The sequence below is a fragment of the Bufo bufo genome, chromosome 8 (genome assembly GCF_905171765.1).
Source record: "Bufo bufo chromosome 8, aBufBuf1.1, whole genome shotgun sequence".
NCBI lineage: Eukaryota > Metazoa > Chordata > Amphibia > Anura > Bufonidae > Bufo > Bufo bufo.
Window position 1 is genome coordinate 141386253 of NC_053396.1, and position 22859 is coordinate 141409111.

Here is a 22859-nt window from a genome sequence, read left to right on the forward strand (position 1 = left end):
GATGCTCAGGCCCCCATATCGATGCTCAGACCCCCATATCAGATGCTCAGACTGCTGAGCATTCTATGCACAGAGGCCCTCTGCTGTCTGTGTCCGCCCGATCTATCTATCTATCTATCTATCTATCTATCTATCTATCTATCTATCTATCTATCTATCTATCCTTCTATATTTCTATATACTGTATGTACACAGTATCTATCTGACAGTAGATATATAGTAATATCCACCACAATCCCAAACTCTAAGCAATTATGTTAATTCACAGCATCCACAGTTTTAGGCGCTCCTTTAACCACATCTTTTTCAGGTTCACTCTTTGACTATATTCAGTGTTGGTAGTTGTTAACATCCGGTTGAAGATTTGAACAACAGTCACTTAGGATTATGTAGTTAGTATAGTTGTGTCCATCATGTTCATCCAGGTAATGGGAGAAAATGTGGATGAAGGGAAGAGTAAATTTTAGAACTTTATTTCCCCCTAATTGCGACATCCATCTATATGTGAGAATAATCATGTTCCTACTTATCACATTTTACGTCCTTTGAGAAGCTTGACATCATTCTGTAAGAACACAGTAAAGTATTTCATGTTGCTCTACTGGAATACCAAAGCACAGCATGCTTAGAGTAAAGTAAAATGTGCAGTGTTTTTATGAAGTGTTGTTTGCCACCTGTGGAGACTATAATGAAGCTGACAGATACAAGGCTGTAGTTCCACATGTCTCCTTGCCCTGGGTTGTTAATACTGTATATCAGTTTGAGATCTGTAACAACAATTTCTGCATGGATTGTGTTAAAAAGCTTCATGACTAGTGTTGATCGAGCACCAAAGTGCTCGGGCCAAACACATCGGGATGCTCGGGTGCTCTACCAAGTACCTGAGCACAATGGAAGTCAATGGGAGAGCCCAAGCATTAAACCAGGCACCCCCTGCTCTGAAGAGAAGAGGATGTCTGGTTTAAAAAAAGAAGGCTAGAAATTGATGGAAACACCACCAAAATGTTTTGGAAACCGCATAGGGAGGACATCTGGAGGCATCTTGGACTCCTATTACCTAAGATAGGCAACCACACAAAGGCTATATGCTAAAAGTCGGGTATGTGCAAGCCAACAATCTATCCATGAGAAAGTCAGCACACCTGACTCAATATGTACCTTTGAATGTAAATGTGCAAATTATATCAAAACCTAATAAAATTTACGAAACCAATAGATGGCGCTGTTCATGAGTCATAACCAGCGACATCTATTGGATTCATAGTCTTTTCATAAGACTATGAATCCAATAAATGGACCTGTTCATGAGTAGTGTTGATCGCGAATATTGTAATCGTGAATTTTTATCGCAAATTTTCCATGAAAATTGTGTTTCAGCTGAAAAACAAGCAGATTCAGCTAATTTGCATATGCCCACGATTATGCAAATTAGTTTACATGACAAAACTGTATCGAAAGGTTTTTGAATATTATGTTAGGACAATCAGAAAATCAGAGAGCTGCTTTTGAATGTCTCATAGTGCACAAGGCTGCCATTGTAAGGTATGCTGACTGTATCTTTCTCATGGATGGATTGTTGGCTTGCACATACCTGGCTTTTAGCATATAGCCTTTGTGTGGTTGTTTATTGTATGTCATAGGTAATGGGAGTCCAAGATGCATCCAGACATCCTTCCCATGCTGTTTCCAAACCATTTTGGTGGTGTTTCCATCAATTTCTAACCATTTTCTGTGAACCAGACACCCTCTCTTCTTCAGAGCAGAGGGTGCCTGATTTAATGTTCGGGTCTCCCATTGATTTTCATTGTGCTTGAGCATACACATTATTCGGCTGAACACTGCGATGTGCCGACCATAGCGATGCTCGCTCAACACTATTCATGACTATAAGCTAATACTATGTATTTTATGACTTATTGTCAGGGCTGTATTTACCATTAGGAACACCTAGGCACTTGCCTAGGGCTCCAGAAAGTTGGGGGGCGGCACTCTGCTAAATGTGGCCATATATCCCTCTCCGAATTAAACTCCGGATTCCCCTGCACCCCTGTGGGCCAGTCCGAGCCTGCATGTAGTAGTCTGTGGCTTTCAAGGGACACAGATTAGTATTAGTTTTTTTCTTCTTCATTTTCCACTTGGAGACATTACTGGAGGACACTACTACTGGAGGTGTCACTGTGGGGGGCATTACTACTAGAAAGGACATTACTACTGGAGGGGCACTGTGAAGGATATTACACTGGGGTATATTATTGTTGTAAGGGGGCACTGTGGAGGACATTACTTGTGGGGAACATTACTGCTGGAGGGGGGCACTGTGAGGTACATTTTTGGACAGGATCCGAGCTGACATTCTGCGAATTTGTCAAGGCCTTAAACATTAATAAATATGGTCTCTACTTTACATCTGAGATCAATTCAACTGAGATTACTTTCTTGGATCTCCAGATTTCCAAGACTGCAGAGGGACAGATGCACACTAGCTTACATCATAAGAAAACTGTGACCAATAGCCTCTTACATTGGGAGAGCTGTCATCCCCTTCCCTTGAAAAAAGGAATACCTAGGTGACAATATCTCGGGGTTCGTCGCAACTGCTCCTCTATCTCAGATTTTCAGACCAAGGCTAGAGACTTAGGTAACAGATTCCTGAGACGTGGCTATCCTCACAGGGTTCTGGCATCGGCTTACCAACACTCGTTAGCATGCACACGGGAGTCTCTTCTTAACCCCAGAAGTAGACAACAAAGCGATGAACAGATCCGCCTTATAGCAATGTTTGATGCCGCGAATGGCTCGATCACTAACATACAGTCCTTATCAAAAGTTTAAGACCACTTGAAAAGTGGCAAAAAAACATATTTTACATTGTTGGATCTTAACAAGGTCACCAGTACCACTACTTCCAAGTGTTACCAAATCAAATGCTTTGTGAATGGCAGGTCCTCGGGTTTGGTCTACCTGGCTAACTGTATATGCAGGTTACAATATGTGGGCAAGACCGCCAGAGAATATTGCCAGAGAATTGGCGAACATTTGAGCGATATCAGGAAGAATGCGGATACTCCCGTTGCACGACACATCAACGCACTTCATTCAGGTGATGTGCGGTCCATTACCGCGGTCCCCAAGGGGAGGCAATTTTGATCAGCTTGTCCAATGGACCTTCAGACTGGGCACTGTTCTTCCTGCTGGTCTGAATTACCATATCTCATATGCATGCTTTATAGATTGAACATGACCCCTCTGTCTAGTCTGATAGTTCCTTTATCAACTTAATCTGCCCAGTACAATTTATTAACATCTAGTAACTGCACACACATTGTCAGCTGGTTATAGCGCTGCGCTTCCTTTTTTATTTATTTTTTTGCGATCATCATGAATTCTTGCGTTGATCGCACATTTTTTTTATTGTACTTATTAAAAGAGGTTCTTCTCCTCCCTGTCCAGCACTGTCCTCTGCATAGATTTTGTCTCCGGTTTGGGGTTAGGCTGTCGAATCCGGTCCCTACCTTACCGTTCTTTAAAACGAGGGGTGGGCGGCTTATCCTGTGACGTCATGGTGATGTCAGCGAGCCTCCGTGCGGTTGCTCCGCCTCGCTTGGCTCCCATTGGCCTCGCGCCTCCCTACCCCCTTTTGGGGGGTGTCAATTTCCCCTACTTAAATCGGCGCGTTGAGTGGCCGATTCACAGCCGTCATAGTGCCGGAGACGCCGCCACACAACACCAGTGCCTAGCATCTCTATCTGTAATCAATTGCTGCTCCTGATGATTCTATGATAAAACGCGTCGAGCACTAGACAGACGCTACACAAGGGAGAGCTAGTCAGTTTGGGACGATAGTTAGGGTAGTAATTGGGCTTGAAGTTTAGGGGTCTTTGGTTTTGGCTGTTATGCCTATTAACCCCTTTAGATTCAATACAGTGGTCTCCTCCTGAGTAGCTGATTGTGTATATCAGCCAGAGGCATTATTGACCACCCCATAGACCCTTAGCACTATCGATTCCCTTGTTGTGTGCAATCGCACATACTGTATATGCCAATTGATGGTGACGGACAATAACCATTACAATTTGGCATATACTGTACTGCTGTTCAGCATGTTTGTCGCAGAAATTGCCGTTTTCAGAGCTATAGCCTGAGTGATTGTAGTTTTATTTGAGGTGCAGCACTGCCTCTCTAACATACACATCTACTCGGCTTATATCTCATGTATGTTGTTTGTGGGTTGTGGATATCACATCCCCTTACTTACTTTTTAATAGTAACTAATAAAAGTTTTAGCGCCTCTTTTCTTCTGTGATTCTCCTTAGTGCCGAGACGCACAACTTTCGTTTACTAATCTGGCCTTCAGTAAATTGGACATAACTGGGGAACATAACTACTGGAGGGGAGCTCGGGAGGCATTATGACTGGGAGGGCAGTGCATAGACATTACTAATGAGGGCACAGGAGGACATTTCTACTGGGGGCACTGTGGGTTACATTACTGGAAGCAAGTAGCTTGCTGCTTTTTCCAAGTGCTGATTTTTATAAGTGCATTGGAGATATTCAGGAGACTAACTTAGACTAACTGAGAGCTTTTCCACTGTAGCAGAACTTCAGCAGTGTTTCTGGTGGATACAGGTTATCACTATTGTCTGATTGCAAATGAGCATAGGTGATTAAGGTGTTAAATTTGTTGTTGGGGAGGAGCTTTTGTGGGAGTGTGTGTATAAGTGCATTGGAGATATTCAGGAGGTAATCTGGAGGAGGATACAATCTAAACAAGTAAGATTTGTTTGTTTATAATCTTCCCCCTCTTTAAAATGGCAGACCTGGTTCTGTGCAGGAATTGTTGTGCTTTTATTTCAGGTTCCACTCTTCAGAGGTTTGGATGCTGTCTGTTCTGTAGACAGCTCTCCATAATGCAGCAGGAAATCACATTTTTGAAATCTGAAATTTGTAAATTAACCGTTAAACAAACTCAGGCTGAGAATGTTGCAATGCCACTGCCACAGGGGCCCCCTAGAAATGGAAGATGGGTTACTGCAGGTTCTGGTAGACTGAGAGTTGTTGATAGAAGACATGCTCAACAGTCTGTGGCTCTCCATAATTAATTTGCAGCCAAAGACTGCAGCCAAAGACAAAAAGGAGAAGGTGAGGACTGATAGTAAGCAGCTGTTGGTGGGCGATTCCATCATAAGAGGTGTGAAGTTTGAGGAAAATGGTGTTGTGAGATGTCTCCCTGGTGCTACCGCTAGCAGGGATAGACGACGGATCCTTAATATTGTTAGGCAAGCAAACAGGAAAGGGAAGTGGATGTTATTGTCCATCTTGGGACAAATGATCTGGCTTGCAATGAGGTTTCAAAGGTGAAGGAAGCTTTTCACACACTTGGAAATGATAACGGGAGGTTGCATCAACTGTTTCATTCTCTGCAGTTTTGCCTGTGCATAACCTTCAGCATGACAGGAAGATGCGCATTAAGGAATTCAATGTATGGCTTGGTGAATGGTGTTTGAACTAAGGGTTTGGCTTTGTGTCTCATGTTAGCTCTCGTTGGAATGGAAAAGAACTGTACAAGAAAGATGGTTTGCATCTTTCTCTCAAGGGAACGAATGTCCTCAGTGAACAGTTCCAAGTATTTGCTAAGGAGCATTTAAACTAGGAAAGGGAGGCAAAAGAGTGATAATCCAGCAGTCCGACTGCCCCCCGGAACAATGCCAGAAGATGCCAGTAGCACAAAGGTTAAGAAATAACAAGCTCAGATTCTTGTCTACAAATGCTCGCAGTTTAGGGAATAAGATCAATGAACTTGAGGCTATAATGGCATCTGAGAATATAGATTTAGTGGCTGTTACTGAGACGTGGTTCAATGGGAGTAATGACTGGGATATAACAATAGCAGGGTTCTCTCTATACAGGAAAGACAGAGAACACAAGAAGGGGGGAGGGGTGGCCCTGTATGTGAAAGATAGCATGAAATATAATTTGATACAAGTTAGCGAGACCAATGCAGCTTGATAATCATAAGGTAACTCGTGTAGGTGTGATATATAGACCACTTAGCCAAGTCAAACAATTAGATGATCTACTAGTTGAGGAAATAGCTAAAATGATAGTTATCATTATGGGAGACTTTAATCTTCCTAATGTAAACTGGAAAACCAAAATAGCTAGTTCTGCCAGGAGTACAGATATTCTAAATTCCCTACTGGGATTATTTCTACAACAAGTAGTTGAGGAGCCAACCCGGAAGGAGGCCATTTTAGATTTAGTATTCACAAATGGGAATTTGGTATCTGATATTACTGTAGGGGAAAGCTTGGGATCTAGTGATCACCAGTCAGTGTGGTTTACTATAAGTACAGTGACTGAGTCACACCACACAAAAACAAAAGTTTTAGATTTTAGAAAAACTGACTTTCAATGGCGTCAAGGAGAAATGGGACTACTTAAAAGTGGCACTATTGAAGGCAACTGAAAATTGCATTAGGCTTGTCAGTAAAAGCAAAAAAAAGAAGAGACCACTGTGGTACTCAGCAGAAGTGGCCAAAATCATTAAAAACAAAAAGATAGCATTTAGTAATTATAAAAATAAAAAAAACAAGGATGACAGGGAAATTTATAAGATTAGGCAGAGAGAGGCCAAACAAGTTATAAGAGCTTCTAAAGCACAGGCAGAAGAGAAATTAGCTCAGTCAGTGAAAAAAGGCGATAAAACATTCTTCAGATACATAAATGAAAAAAGGAAACTAAAACAAGGAATTTCCAAATTAAAAACAAAAGAAGGAAGGTATATGGAAGAAGATAAAGAACTAGCTGACTTCCTCAATGAATACTTCTGTTCAGTTTTTACAAAGGAAAATGAAGGAAAAGGACCTCAGTTAGGAAAGAAGACTAATGAATCTTTTGATGCATGTCTTTACAGAGGAAGAGGTTCTTAGTCAGCTGTCTAAAATTAATACAAATAAGTCACAGGGGCCTAATGAGATACACCCAAAGCTATTAAAAGAGCTCATCGGCGAACTAGCAAAACCATTAACAGATTTATTTAACCAATCACTGGCAACAGGAGTCCTCCCAGAAGATTGGAAATTGGCAAATGTTGTGCCCATTCACAAGAAAGGTAGGAAGGAGGAATCGGGCAACTATAGGCCAGTAAGCCTGACATCAATAGTGGGGAAATTTATGGAAACCATACTTATGGAGAGGATTGCGGAACATCTAAAATCCTATGGATTGAAAGATGAAAAACAGCATGGGTTTACTTCAGGGAGATCATGTCAAACTAGTCTTATAGATTTTTTTGATTGGGTGACTAAAATAATAGATGGCGGAGGTGCAGTAGACATCGCTTATCTGGACTTTAGTAAGGCTTTTGATACTGTCCCACATAGAAGGCTTATCAATAAATTGCAGTCTTTGTGCGTGGACTCCCATATTGTTGAATGGATTAGGCAGTGGCTGAGGGACAGACAACAGAGGGTTGTAGTCAATGGAGTATATTCAGACCATGGTCTTGTTACCAGTGGGGTACCTCAGGGATCTGTTCTGGGACCCATATTGTTTAATATCTTTATCAGCAAAATTGGTAAGGTGTGTCTTTTTGCTGATGACACAAAGATTTGTAACAGGGTTGATGTTCCTAGCGGGATACACCAAATGGAAAAGGATTTAGGAAAACTAGAGGAATGGTCAAAAATCTGGCAACTAAAATTTAATGTTGATAAGTGCAAGATAATGCACCTGGGGCGTAAAAACCCAAGAGCCGAATATAAAATCAGTGATACAGTCCTAATCTCAGTATCTGAGGAAAGGGATTTAGGGGTCATTATTTCAGAAGACTTAAAGGTAGGCAGACAATGTCATAGAGCAGCAGGAAATGCTAGCAGAATGCTTGGGTGTATAGGGAGAGGCATTACCAGTAGAAAGAGGGAGGTGCTCATGCCGCTCTACAGAGCACTGGTGAGACCTCATTTGGAGTATTGTGCTCAGTACTGGAGACCATATCTCCAGAAGGATATTGATACTTTGGAGAGAGTTCAGAGAAGAGCTACTAAACTAGTACATGGATTGCAGGATAAAACTTACCAGGAAAGATTAAAGGACCTTAACATGTATAGCTTGGAAGAAAGATGAGACAGAGGGGATATGATAGAAACGTTTAAATACATAAAGGGAATCAACAAGGTAAAAGAGGAGAGAATATTTAAAAGAAGAAAAACTGCTACAAGAGGACATAGTTTTAAATTAGAGGGGCAAAGGTTTAAAAGTAATATCAGGAAGTATTACTTTACTGAGAGAGTAGTGGATGCATGGAATAGCCTTCCTGCAGAAGTGGTAGCTGCAAATACAATGGAGGAGTTTAAGCATGCATGGGATAGGCATAAGGCCATCCTTCATATAAGATAGGGCCAAGGGCTATTCATAGTATTTAGTATATTGGTCAGACTAGATGGGCCAAATGGTTCTTATCTGCCGACACATTCTATGTTTCTATAGTGGGGATAATACCGCTGCATGCAAAGGTTTTTGTGTCGCCGAATCCCAGCAATATTTGTCGATGTCAGTCCCTGGCATTATAGTCAGTGGGGCCGCAGGCATTGCGGTAACATCTGGCTAATTGGCTATGCTGGATCCAGAGGCTGGTAATGCAAATGTGAAAGAAGCCTTATCCATGAATGCAAATGTGCAAATATACAGTTCATTTAGATTTCAGTGAGCAAAGAATCCATACTCACGAGTCACAACTCCTTGGGTACAAATACCTTCAGACTTTTTATATACTATACTTAGCATATATATATATATATATATACTAGCATATTCATAACTTTTGTGTCTCTTAGTCTAGCATCATCCCAGCCTCCTCACCCGCCAGGCAATGTTTTCCAAGTCTCTGCCCTATTACTCACGAATCAGTAAGGGGACAGAGACTCCCAAAACATTGCATGGTGAGGCCAGGACAATGTTAGACTCAGGGTCCCACAAGTTATGAATATGCTGGACAAGAAAAGTGAATAAAATGCCTTAAGTTGTTTATACCCAAGGAGTCGTGAGTATGTATTCTCCACTAGAATCAATGCTTGTTCCAGTAGGTTAATATTACAGTATGTGTCATCATATCATTCAAACACACGACTTTGCTGCTAACACGGGACTACATTATTAACATTAAATTAATCTCTTTACTTCCAGACCATGGATGGGCTATAGACTATACTAGGTGCCTTCATTCAACTAAGAACAGATAAGTTAGCACAGTGGGCAAAAGGAAACAAACAGTGACAAATGAAGGTTGAAAAAATAATGGGGGAAATCTACTATCCCATTTATGGCAGTTTTCTAGAGTACAAAAGCCTTACATTTTTGCACAAGGTTGTGGTGAAATGGGAGATTTGTGATATGGATGTGCAACCATTTATCCATCTGTCTATCTTTCAATCATCTATCTATCCTTCTAGCCACTGTATCTACACAGTATTCTTCTGACAGTAGACCATTCAGCCAATGATTTAAGACTAATAGCCACCATAATCCAAACTTCACTCCTGTCTCCAAGACGTCTCCAGAGATGAACCAGTTCTCTGGAACACCCTACCCCAAGCAATTAGGTTAATTCACAACATCCACTGTTTTCGACACTCCCTAAAGACACATCATAGGATGGCCTGTCATATCCCCTAATCTAACTCTTCTCCTTCAAACCCTCCCCCTATCAAAAATTAGATTCAGCTGTTCTTCGCTAAGGTTCACAAAGAAATTTGATTAGTTATGAAAACTTCATCACGAATCACATTTCATTGTATGTAGCTAGCGGAATGATGGAGAACGGTGATTGTGCCGCCCCTCCCCCGCTCCCCATCATTCAATGCTGACCATAGCATCTAACAGTCCCATTGAGGCCTTTCAGGGGTTAATCTGGGGTTAAAACGGGGTTGAAGTAAACGCAACAAATCTTGCCCGCACTGACGTGATGACCTCACTGCGCCCGGCCAGCGTGATGACTTGCCCGTGCGAGATTTAGCACGTTTTCTTCAATCAAGGTGGCCGCAATGGCCTCTCTGCAAGCAAACGGATGAGGTGACTATGCATTTTTTGTCTTTTACTGCCATTTTAGCAAAAATTAATTCGTTCCCACAAAGTGTGAGAAACTTCAGCTTTGTGGCTAATTGAATTTTATCTGAAATTCGGATCAAAGTCCACTTCATTAACTGCGATTCACTCAACACTAATCATTATTCTTCTGAACCTGATTCATCATCAAACACTTTCCACCCCACCCCATGCACTCAGAAGCACTCCAGATATCTACTGGTGACGGCTCATGCAGCTTTATATTTACTCCCCTATTGTGTTAAGATGTCTAGCGCATTGTACAGAACAAGTTCTTTTTACCTTCTTTGTCACCCCATTTCCTCATAGATTGTAAAGCTCTTGAAAGCAGGACCCTCATGGTTCTTGTTTTAATTGTTGAATTCCTTGTTACTATGTAAGCGTGATTTTGTTTGTACATAAACCCCCTAATTGTAAAGCGCTGTGGAATATGTTGGCGCTATATACATAAGATTATTATTATTATTATTACTATTATTAAAAAATGTGTTTACTCCCAAGCACTTTCTTACACAGTCATTTTAAGCTAGATTATACGTCTATGATGTCTATTATCTGACATCATGTTATCCGGGCATCACTAATGGACTCTGCTTTCCTGTAAATATATCTCTTTACATTGATCATGATAAGCTTTGCACAAGCTCTAAACTGAATCTTGCTGTAATGCACTTGAAATAAAGTTGGAAGATAGTGTAAATTTTTATTATAATGTTAACATTTTAGAGAGACTGCTTTCTTATAAATGAGTTTTCCACCTGTCAGAACACATTGTTATGCTCAGCTGTCAGGGGGTAGTCTGCTCCATCGCCATGGTAACAGTGCTTGCTGGAAATGAGAAGTAGGGCCTTCTTCATTTTACGATACTGTATTTGGTAAGCTAGCCATTTGTGCTTTAGAGGGTATTGCGTGTGCTACAGCAACTCTGTAGTGTTATTGTCCTATTGAGCACACTGCTAGTAATACACTGTAGGTGACCATATTTCGTGAAGAAAAAAATATTGTATTACTTCCTTATAATATTACAGCTATACATTAGTAATAATATTTCTACAAATTTACATTGGCAGTCTATACAAAATATGAAGATCCAGTCTTTATAGTCTCTATATGTTGGGTCCATATAGACTACTACAGAGACATCTGTATTAAGGATGAGTGAATTTATTCGCAATGAACAGGATTCATTACAAATTTCACAAAAATTTGTCCCGTAAAATGAATCTGAAGATCTTTGAATTATTTCAGATTAATCAAGTAAAAATGGCACCCAGTGCCATTTTACTGTCCATGTTGGCAGGTAAAACCTCGCGGAAGAAAAAAGGATGGTCACATGACACTGGAAGGAAGTGAGGGCGGTGACAGACAGCCTAGGTCAGCCAATCAGGGGGACAGCAGGAAGGAAGGTTCCTGTGCAGACAGAGAAGAACACCATTCTGCATTGTACTTGTGACCTAGAAGGATGATGTTCTGTGGCTTTGTCTGGTAAAAGAGCCTGCAGAAATAACCCGCGGATGTATTGTCCTAGGGACAGTATAAGTAGATTATAGGGAGAGAATAGGAGATATATTTGGGCATTTGGGGAATATTAAGGGAAACCACAATGAGGGAGTGAGAACTGGTCACGATCAGGTGTATTATTTTTAATAGTGCATTTTAGTGGGTTATAACCGTGTTACGTGTTGTACATTGCTAAAGGTGGATAGTATACAGAATTTGACATCAGTAACGCAAATTATAATAATGTTACTGAAGAAATTAATGCATCACAGCATCTAGTTCAAATGAAGTTTATCGTTAGTGATGAGCAAAGCGAGCTTCAGATGCTACATCCAAAGTCGCTTCATTCAAAACTTCATATTAATACTGTATGGAGATTCGTCTCCATACAGCAGTAAAATGTACAGACTCTGATGAGCCAAAGTTAGTTATTGGGGAAGTCGCGCAAGACTTGTAAATTGTCAAAACCAGTGTGCAGTGTGTTTATGGAAGGGGTGGGGATTCTTTAAATTTTATTGCACCTCTGTCTTTAACTTACAGAAAAAACACTTGCAATTTTTGCTAGTACCAATTAATAATCTGCATGTACCAAAGCCATGACTTTTCGTTTATAATAAAATGTCTGGAAAACGGAAGAGTGCAAAACAAAAAAACGTGTTGAATGTGTTTAGTGGCAACAGTAGCAGCACCAGCCATCTTGACCAATGTATTGGTAGTAGTAGCACTTGTAACCATGGTGGTGACCTTAGGGGCATTGGTAGCAACAGCGGTACTCTGGGCAAATACAAAGCAGGGAGTTGGGAGGGGGGCCATGGAGCTCACAATGACATATCATAATCTCTTAAATGTGGTGTAAAGGTTGAGGACTATTATATTGACTGTGTTGGATACGACCTTGGAGCCAGATTTGGGTGCTGAGGAGTTGGTCACATCAGAGGAAGAGGGCGGTGGCTCTGGTAGCAGAAAGAGCAGAGGCGACATACAGCCAAAACGTCCAAAAACTGGCAGGGCCAGATCTGCTTCTATAGTGCTCAGCTCAGGAACTGGTGATACCGCTGATCAACAAATGGAAACATTCTGCCTCAACACCCAGGTTAAGTCTTTCCTGGACTCTGGCCTTTCTCAGGTGCATACAATGTGTTATGGATTTCTGGGGACACAGACTGGAACAGTGGTCTGAACTGGCTGAGCATGCTCCAGTGCTCTCGTGCTAAGCCCCCAGTGCAATCTCAGAGAGTGTTTTCAGCATGGCAAGGGGTTTGTGACACCCAAACAGAGGAAATAGTCTTACACCAGTGTAGGAAACATCAGTTTTGCCCAAATAAATGAGACATGGATCCGTGAGGATTTTCATACTCCTCTGGCTTAGGCCAATGAATAGATTTGCCCTTGCTGACAGTTCTCCATCATGCCACAGCCTTTGACTGCTTGTCTATCATTATGTTCTGTACCGTATGGCTGCTGCTGTCACTATCATGCCAATGTTAGTGCCTGCCAATGTTCTGTACTGTATGGCTGCGTCTGCTACTGCCGTAACCACGGCAGCTGCTATTTCCTGCTGCAACTCCCCTACTGCCAATTATATTACCCCTAATGCCACTACTAGTACTGCTACACAGTCTCCACTACTATTACTACCCCTAAACAGCCATACACGCATCTACTGCCTTATCTGTTCCATGCTGTGATGCTACTGCTGCAGCTACTATTGTGACCACGTGCCACTATTACCCTATCTTTTCCACATCCACTTATTTGCTTCCGATAAGGAATAATTTTTAGATGCTTGTGCAGAATAAGCCACTCTATCTTTTGACCTTAACGTGTGTGTAAACAGGGACAGGGATCTGCCCCATTGAGGCATCATTTTTGGATGCTTAATCCCAACAAGTCACAGTTTTTTTTTTACCAAAACAACTTGTGTTTAAACACCATCTGCCCATGGCATGGGACGATTGTTAGAATCTTTCTAATATGAAAAAGCATAACACATACGGCGGTGCAGTGCGTTTTTATATTTGCTGTTTGTTAACACTATCAAAGATGCATTTAACCTTGTCAGTGTTAAGCCTCATTCACACATCAGCTTTTTGGTCAATGATTTCCATCAGTGATTGTGAGCCCAAACAAAGATTGGAGCCTCCACAGACATGAGGTATAATGGAAAAACCTGCACCTGTTCTGTGTTTAGAGCCGTACCTGGTTTTGGCTCAAAATCACTAATGGGAATCACTGACCAACCACTGACGTGTGAATGAGGCATTACATTTTTTTTGCTGTTGCTGTCATTGCATTCAAGAGCTTAGGAAGAGGAGAGGGGAGAGAAAGAGCAAAAGTAAAAAACTAAGGACAAAATGAGATAACATATCTCCATTTAAAAAAATCCAAGGAGTCCTAGGAGACTAAATGGTGTTATATACCAATTTTCAGAGCAATTGAAGCAACCTTGATTCTTGTAGAATCCATTCAGACACAGATAAAATCTTTTCAAAAATTGTACAAATCAGATACCAGAAACAAATTAATTTGCTCATCTCTAAACTCTATTAACCAATGACCCCTCAGCCCCAATACACCTGCTCTGACATGCTAAAACATAAATTATTATACATTTAATTCTCCAATATATTAGATATATTTATTTTAAAAATATAGAGCCCTCCTTAAACATTCAAATGTTTCTTGAATTAGAAATGTTGCATTAGTAATTTTAATGGTATCTATATAAGGAAGCACACATGTGTACATAATGTGTGTTGGGATTTGTACCTGAATGCAGCCAAAGACAAAATAGAATATTCAGCACCATGGAAAGCAGCTATTGTCAGCTGCATTACTCATAGAGGCGAGGCCAGTTTTAGGGATGCTGCAAAAGTTTTACAGAAGTTCTAAGAGCAGAAGTGCTCCAAAGAGCACCATCATCAATCCAAACTCTAGGCACATTGCTTTCCACTGCAGGCCCAATATTCTTAAATTTGCTGGGTGTCCTACATCACTAATAGTTTTCATTAGAACTTATTGCAAAGTTAATTCATTTGAGATGCAATAGAGCAATAAGCAAAATTTGATGCCAAGCTGGACATACCGTAGCATCTTTTCATTGCCACAGATATATGCAATACAGCATGAATTTAACCCATTTAGCCTTGGGTGATTTTAATTTTTGCATTTTCATTTTCACTCCCTGCCTTCCTGAGCCATAACTTTTTTATTTTTCTGTTCACATAGCCGTTTGAGGGCTTGTTTTTTGCAGGATTAGTTATTCTTTCTAATGGGACCATGTAAAATTGCATAGAAAGTAGTGGCAAGCTGTAAAAAAAATTCCAAATGGAGTTGGAAAAAATGCTATTGCACCAGTTTTATGGGTTCCATTTTTACTGTATTCCCTATATGGTAAACATGACCTGTTACCTTCATTCTTCAGTCCAACGAATAATAGAATAAATACAATAGTGCCATACTCACTAAAGAAAATGCACTAATGCTAATGCTAGATTATAGCCTGTGGGACAGACAGGTTAGTTAGGAGTGCATGACCAATTGAGTCAGCCACATCTCCAAAAATGGGAGTTATTAAACACATCCCAATGCATAGGTGCACATCGCCATGGCTTAAGGTACAAACACAAAAACAAACACAATGCATTGGGATGTGCTGACTAATAGTGATGATCGAGCATGCTCGGCCGAACACCAGTCTACTCCCCGCACGTGCAGGTAAGTACTGCAATTTACTGTAATGCCATAGCCATGTTGGTTACTGGCACTACAGTGACTGGCTGGCCGGAACGCGTCATCGGGTGCTATAAAGCACCCGATGACACGTGGTTCGGCCAGTCTTAGTCAGGGAGAGATGTGCTGTAGAAGGGACAGATAGTGTAGGGAATTAAATTTTTTGGTAAGGCAGGGTTGGTGCTAGAGAGCCAAAAGTCCTTTTAAGGACTATTGTTGTGTCTGGCAGCAGTATATATTATTAGCGCAACTTGCGCTAAATAGCTTGCAATTGTTTGGCCGCTGCAGACAGCAACATTAAGGTGTGCGCAACCTAAAAATATCTGTGACATCCAGTGTACTTTTTCCGTAGACGGTGTCCGCTGCGGACAGTTACATTACCTGCGCTGCATCTCCTGTATAACGTTTGCGCATCCTAAAAATATCAGTGACATCCAGTGTACTTTTTCAGTAGACGCTGCGGACAGTGACATTACCTGCGCTACATCTCCTGTTTAACATGTGCACATCCTAAAAATATCTGTGACATCCAGTGTACTTCTTCCGTAGACCTTGCGGACAGCGACATTATCTGCGTTACATATCCTGTTTAACGTGTGCGCATATTTAAAAAATCTGTGGCATCCAGTGTACTTTTTACGTAGACGGTGTCCGCTGCGGACAGTTACATTACCTGCGCTACATCTCCTGTATAATGTTGCCGCATTATAAATATCAGTGATTTTCCTTGTAATCTTTTACTAGCCGCTGGTGACAGCGACATTAAATGCGCTACATCTCCTGTATAACGTTTGCACATCCTAAATTATCAGTGACATTCAGTTTACCGTAATTTATTTGCGCATACACTTACAAAACCTGCGCTACTGTACATATAGCATACTTGCAAACATATATACTATTTAATATGCATAAGGCGAACAGTAAGGGACAGGGAAGTGGCCATGCTGCTGATGGTGCAGGCAGAGGCCGCGGCCCTGGGCACACTCATCCACAATACCTAGCTTCATGTCCCAGTTTGCAGGGCGGGACAGGACACCACTCTCGAAGTCACACCAGTGCAACCAGGTGGTCGGTTGGATTGCAGCAGATAATGCTTTCAAGTCGGTTAAGCACCACCCTGTCTTCCACAAAGTCCAGTCTCAGTAGCCAAAAGTCTAGTCAACAGAATCCTAACCCTGATCCTCCTTCCTCCCACCATGGAGAGTCTTGGCAAACAAGTGATCCTACACTCGGATATTCCGAGGAGCTCTTTTCATCGCCATTCCTTCATTTGGGCCTCTTGCCAAGCCCACTTGAAGAGTGACATGAGGAGATCATGTGCACTGCTCCCAAACTCTTGAGCATCCACAGTCACAAGAAGATGACGGTGGGGGACGGCAATTAGTGTTTTACGAGGTGAACGATGATGATGAGACACAGTTGCAAGTAAGTCAACGGCAATTAGTGTCTCAAGAGGTTCATGATAAGGATGAGACACAGTTGTCAATAAGGTTTTTGTTAGGTCAAAATGTCAGGAGGATGACCAGAGTGAGGAAGTGGAAGAGGAGGTGGTGGATTATTAAATTACTGACCCAACCTGGGAAGTTGGCAAGCCTGCCAAGGACAGCAGTACAGTGAGGAAGGGATCCACAGCACCGCAACAGACTAGAAGAGGCAGTGAGGTGGCAAAAGGGAGAAGGCAGCCACACCAAACAGGCCCGCAACTGTTCCCCGGAGCACCCCCTTGCGGAAATCTCCATTGCCAAGGGCTAGGTGTTCCGCAGTCTGGTGCTTTTTTGAGGAAATTGCGGACGATAAAAGAATTGTCAATTGCAACTTGTGCCGTACCAAAATGAGCAGGGGCGTGGACACTAGCAACCTCACCACCACCAGCATGATCCGCCACATGGCATCAAAGCACCCTAATAGGTGGGCTGAACGCCTGGGTCCACAATCGGTGTCTGCCGGTCACACCACTGCCTCCTCTTCCCCTATGTTAAGTGCTGGCCAATCCCCTGTCCAAGACGCAGGCCCGGATGCCTCCCACCCTGCACCTGGACCTTCTCATGCACCATCAGCTAGCACATTCACTTCTGTGTCCCAGCTCAGCATACAGATGTACATACCCCAGCCTTTGAACAAAAGCACAAATACCCAGCCACCCACCCACAGGCCATAGCACTAAATGTGCACCTTTCGAAATTGCTGACCCTGGAAATGTTGCTATTTAGGCTTGTGAACACTGAGGCTTTCCGCAGCCTGATGGCGGTGGCGGTCCCTCGTTACTCAGTCCCCAGCCGCCACTCTTTTGGTGTACCAGCATGTGTCCCGTAACATCACCCGTGCCCTGACCAACGCAGTTATTGGGCAGGTCCACTTAACGACTGACACATGGACAAGTGCTTGTGTCCAGGGACGCTACATTTCTCTGACGGCACACTGGGTGAACGTTGTGGATGCCGGGAGTGAGTCGTACCCTGGGATGGCACAGGTACTACTGACGCCAAGGATTGCAGGCCCTATTTCCATCAGGATTTCTGCCACCACCGATATTGCTGGCTGCAACCCCCCTTCTCCTCCTCCACCTCCTCCACCACTTCCACCTCTGAATTATCATCTTGCAGCACCAGTCAGCCATCAGTCAGTAGCTGGAAGCAATGTAGCACTGCAGTGGGGAAGCAGCAACAGGCCACACTTAAACTAATATGTTTAGGTGACAAACAGCACACCGCCGCAGAGCTGTGGCAGGGTATAAGGGACCAGACTGAGCTGTGGCTCTCACCACTCAACCTACAACCAGGCATAGTTGTATCTGATAATGGTCGTAACTTGGTGGTGGCTTTGGAGCTTGGCAAGCTTACACACACATACCATGCCTAGCCCACGTGTTCAACTTAGTGGTTCAGCAGTTTCTCAAAACCTACCCCAATTTGTCTGAGCTACTGGTGAAGGTGCGCCGCGTGTGTGCCAATTTCGGAAAGTCATCTACAGCTGCCGCCAGGATTGCAATTGCCAGCTCACCAACAATTGCACCACAATGTGAATGAGGCCCTCCTTTATGTGATATACAGGTTGTATTGGAGTGCCTCTTCCTTCCAATTTTTGGCAGAACTTGCCCTTTATATACAAGTAAATATACAGGAAAGAATGTTTCCTAACAATTTTTCCTCTAAAATCAATTTAATCTTCCGTTTTGTGCGTATTCTTGTCAGTCTGTAAAAGAGGCGTACTACTCGGACAACATTGTTCCCAGCAGCGACCTGGGACTCCAAGAGGCATCCAGATATCCTCCCCATGCTGTTCCCAAACCATTTCAGTGGTGTTTTCATCAATTTCTGACCTTTTCATGTGAACCAGACACCCTCCCCTCTTCAGAGCAGGGGAAGCCTGGTTTAATTCTGGGGTTCACCTATTGACTACCATTGTGCTCGGGTGCTCGGTAGTGCACCCGAGCATCCCGAGGTATTCTACTTGAGCATCCGAGCACCCAAGCACTTTGGTGCTCGATAAACATTACTGAATAATCCTATTTTTTTCTTTGCAGTCTACAGTGGAAATGGAGGCCATTTGGCACCAGGAGAGGTAAAACACAGTGTAGGCTCAGCATGCATGAGGAACCTGCATTCCGTGAATTTAATAGGGGCCAGTATGGCACAAGAGGAGGTAGCATTTAGTGCAGGTTCCTGTCCTAAAGAGATCATCTTGTTATTGGTGGACAGGCACAAATAAATTTGTACAAAATGTATTTGCCAAGAATCTCACACTTATAATGTAGCATTATCGCTAGTACATTTTCTATAGTGAGGATGGCATGATTGGATTCACTTGATTATTTGTGTTTGCAGAGTGTTGTTGCATTGTGTTTGTTTTTGCTTTTGTGCTTTCAGCCATGGCGACGAGCACCTGGGCATTGGAATGTGCTGACTGACCACCATTTCATATTTTTCAGCCTTCCTCCTACATACCTCCATAGGAACTACAGCTCCAATACCATGGATTTCTTCAGAGAGACCTAGTGTATTAGAAACAACTGATGTCTCCTCCAATCACCGCTTGGAGGAGCAATTCAAGCACTAGCGCTTTTGGGTTTTCAGTGCTCAGATGCCATGCTCACAATTGACTATGGCATCTGAGGAGTTAAATGTCTGTAATGGGCATTATCACCACTTGAAGACATTAGCCCCAGGTGCCTGCTGTGTGAAATAGCATTCACCTGGTGACTATGGTGCCTACTTTTCTCAGGAGCAAGTGAAACATCTAACGACCCGATCAGAGCCGTATCTGTAGGCCGCTGGTCAGGAAGTGTTTAAAGGTTAGTTAAAGCTAAAATATAAGGACTAGGGTATAGCTTTCAAATGATATCAGGCTCAATTTTCTAGGTGAAATATTTTGGGCACACATTTGAAGTTGGGGAGAAACATAAAAAGTTGCATTTCCTGGTTCTGTGTTCGGAAAGGGGGAAGCTGAAAGTGAAGGAAGGATCTTATCCTCAGATCATCTTTTCTTCTACGCAGCCTTCAGTCACCCTAGCGGAGAAACAGTGTTATCACTGCTCTTAGCAATGGGCCAGTGTATGTGCTCTCTAATTGCCACAAATAAGAAGGGTGGGGAAGGGGGCTTTTGTTCATTCTTTTTATTTATATTGTGACAGAATATTCTGCAGTGCTGTATAGACATTGTCATCACTCACATTGGTCCCCAGTGAGGCTCACAATACAAATTCCAAATGAACCTATCAGTATGTTCTTAGGGTGTGGGGGACAACCAGAAGAAACCCACACAAACAAGAGAAGGACATACATTCTCCATGTAGATGTTGCCCTTGGTTAGGTTTAAATCCTGAACCCCAGCACTTCAAAACAACAGTGCTAACCACTAAGGCTACTTTCACACTTGCGTTCAGAGCGGATCCGTCTGGTGTCTGCACAAACGGATCCACTCCTATAATGCAAACGTTGGTATCCGTTCAGAACGGATCCGTCTGCATTATAGTTCAGAAAAAATTCTAAGTGTGAAACTTAGTCAGATGGATCCGCCCAGACTTTACATTGAAAGTCAATGGGGGACGGATCTGTTTGAAATTGCACCATATTGTGTCAGCTTCAAACGGATCCGTCCCCATTGACTTACATTGTAAGTCTGGACGGATGTCCGCCTGCTGAGCGGAACGGAGGCCAAGCGGAGCCATCCTGATGCATTCTGAGCGGATCCGCATCCACTCAGAATGCATTGGGGCTCTACAGATCCGTTCGGGGCCGCTTGTGAGAGCCTTCAAACGGAGCTCACAAGCGGAACCCCGAACGCTAGTGTGAAAGTAGCCTAAGCCAACATGTAAAGGGGTAAGAACATGAGCACTTACAGATCTATAACCCTGCACCTAATTGGGACATTTTATCGACATTTACTGGCATTTGGCTCAGGAACAGATTTGGTTTATTTAGATCTTGAAAAAATAAATAAAGAGAAAAAACAAAGATAAAAACATCCTGCACGATATGATAAATAAATATGCGGATGTCCATGGCTACATTTATGAAAAAAATTACAGAAAACAGATAATACACTAACACAATAGATGCAAGTATTATATATGGACTAAGCCCTCATTCTCATATGATAAAATCTGAGACTCTTAGCCAAAATATTTTGATCGAAACATATCTGTGCCTGCCTACCCGCGCCAAGGTGATCTCAGTCAGGCAGGTCCTACTTTAAACCTACCTATGCCGTTAGGCATCTATGTTCAGGAGAGCAGACTCTGCACATATATTTTATAAATAGATCTTGTTATTATGTGAGATGTGTATGTAGACATGGGCATAGGTGTAAGAGATAAATATAAACTCATAAACTCTGCACAGCTTCAACTTTTATACTGTGCAGGTGTATTGCTCCTCAGGCTGTGCTTAGGGCTGACTTTTACCTATAAACTTGTTTTTTTTATGCATTTTCTTTTTGCAGAAAACCATATCCTTTATGCAAAGTTGCATGAAATGCCAAAAAGTGTAAAATACTAGTTGACTATTTCCCAATGTACCAGATGTCTATTTAGAAAAATAATGTTCAGGTTTGCAGGAAAGAAAGTAGATTTTTTTTTTTTTATTGTATAATTCAGGTTTTATGTGTATTTGACAAAAGGATGAAATTTGTCCTGGTGGTAAAAGGGTAAATATAATTATCTGTATAATGTAAATTTAATTCAAATTTTGTGCTGCTTACATTTAAAGCAAATTACTAAAGATACAATAACTTTTGCCATAAGATAAATGGAAAGAGACAGACAGATAGATAGATAGATAGATAGATAGATAGATAGATAGATAGATAGAGAGATAGATAGAGAGATAGATAGAGAGATAGAGATAGATTTTCTCAATTCTATTTTCTAACCACCAAGTAGAAAACAAATATATTTTTTGTCAAAATTACCTGTGCTATTTTTACATTTAGATTTGGAGACGGAGATGCGGCTGGAAACTTGCTGCCCATCTGTTGCACGACCCAACTGACATACTTATTGTTCTCAAAATGACTAGTTGTTGAATTCTGCAGATTGTTACAGAATTACTACCTTGCATGAACATAATGACAATAATAAACTTTGTCTGTGAAATTTCTATTGCCCCAGCAACTCTATTTGAGTAGACTGCGAATTGCTTATGTACAAAGTTCAGTCTGTTCACAACAAAAGCAATGGTATCAGTAAATGTCAGCAAGTGTACTAGAGATTAGCGAATCGAAGTTGACAAAGTGGAATTCAATCCGAATTTTAGGAAAAATTTTATTCGCAGCGAATTCGAATTTCCTCAAGCTTCATGGTAACAAATTGCATTTTTTCCTAAACTGGCTGCTACACATGTGAGGACATGGAGCAAAGAACTCTGGGAACGCGGGATCACCCATAATGCCATGCATGCAGCCAATCAGCAGCCAGCCCTGTGATGTCACAGCCCTATAAATAGCCTCAGCCATCTTGGATTCTGCCATTTTCCAGTGTACTTAGTGGAGGAGGAGACGTCAGCAGGCGCTAGGGACAGTGCTAGGAAAGACTTTGTTGTGCTAAAAAAAACTATTTACAAGTTGAGGGAAAGATTATTCAAGGTGTAGGGAAAGGATAGGGAGAAATCATTCCACAGCATTTATGTAAAACAGGGTTCAGTAGGGGAGGTTACAGCCTGGGTAATAGGAGCAATCCTATTACACCTTGCTGCACTGACTGGGGATCAGAATTGCCATTATACAGCTCTGTAATTCCAGCAAACTGTTCTTGTTATTAGGGTGCAAGTGCTGTTTGATACAGCCATTAACAGGGTTTATTACAAGGAAATATTTATACGTCTTATTTGCCCTTGTGTGGTGCAGTTATACACTCACCTAAAGAATTATTAGGAACACCATACTAATTCGGTGTTGGACCCCCTTTTGCCTTCAGAACTGCCTTAATTCTACGTGGCATTGATTCAACAAGGTGCTAATAGCATTCTTTAGAAATGTTGGCCCATATTGATAGGATAGCATCTTGCAGTTGATGGAGATTTGAGGGA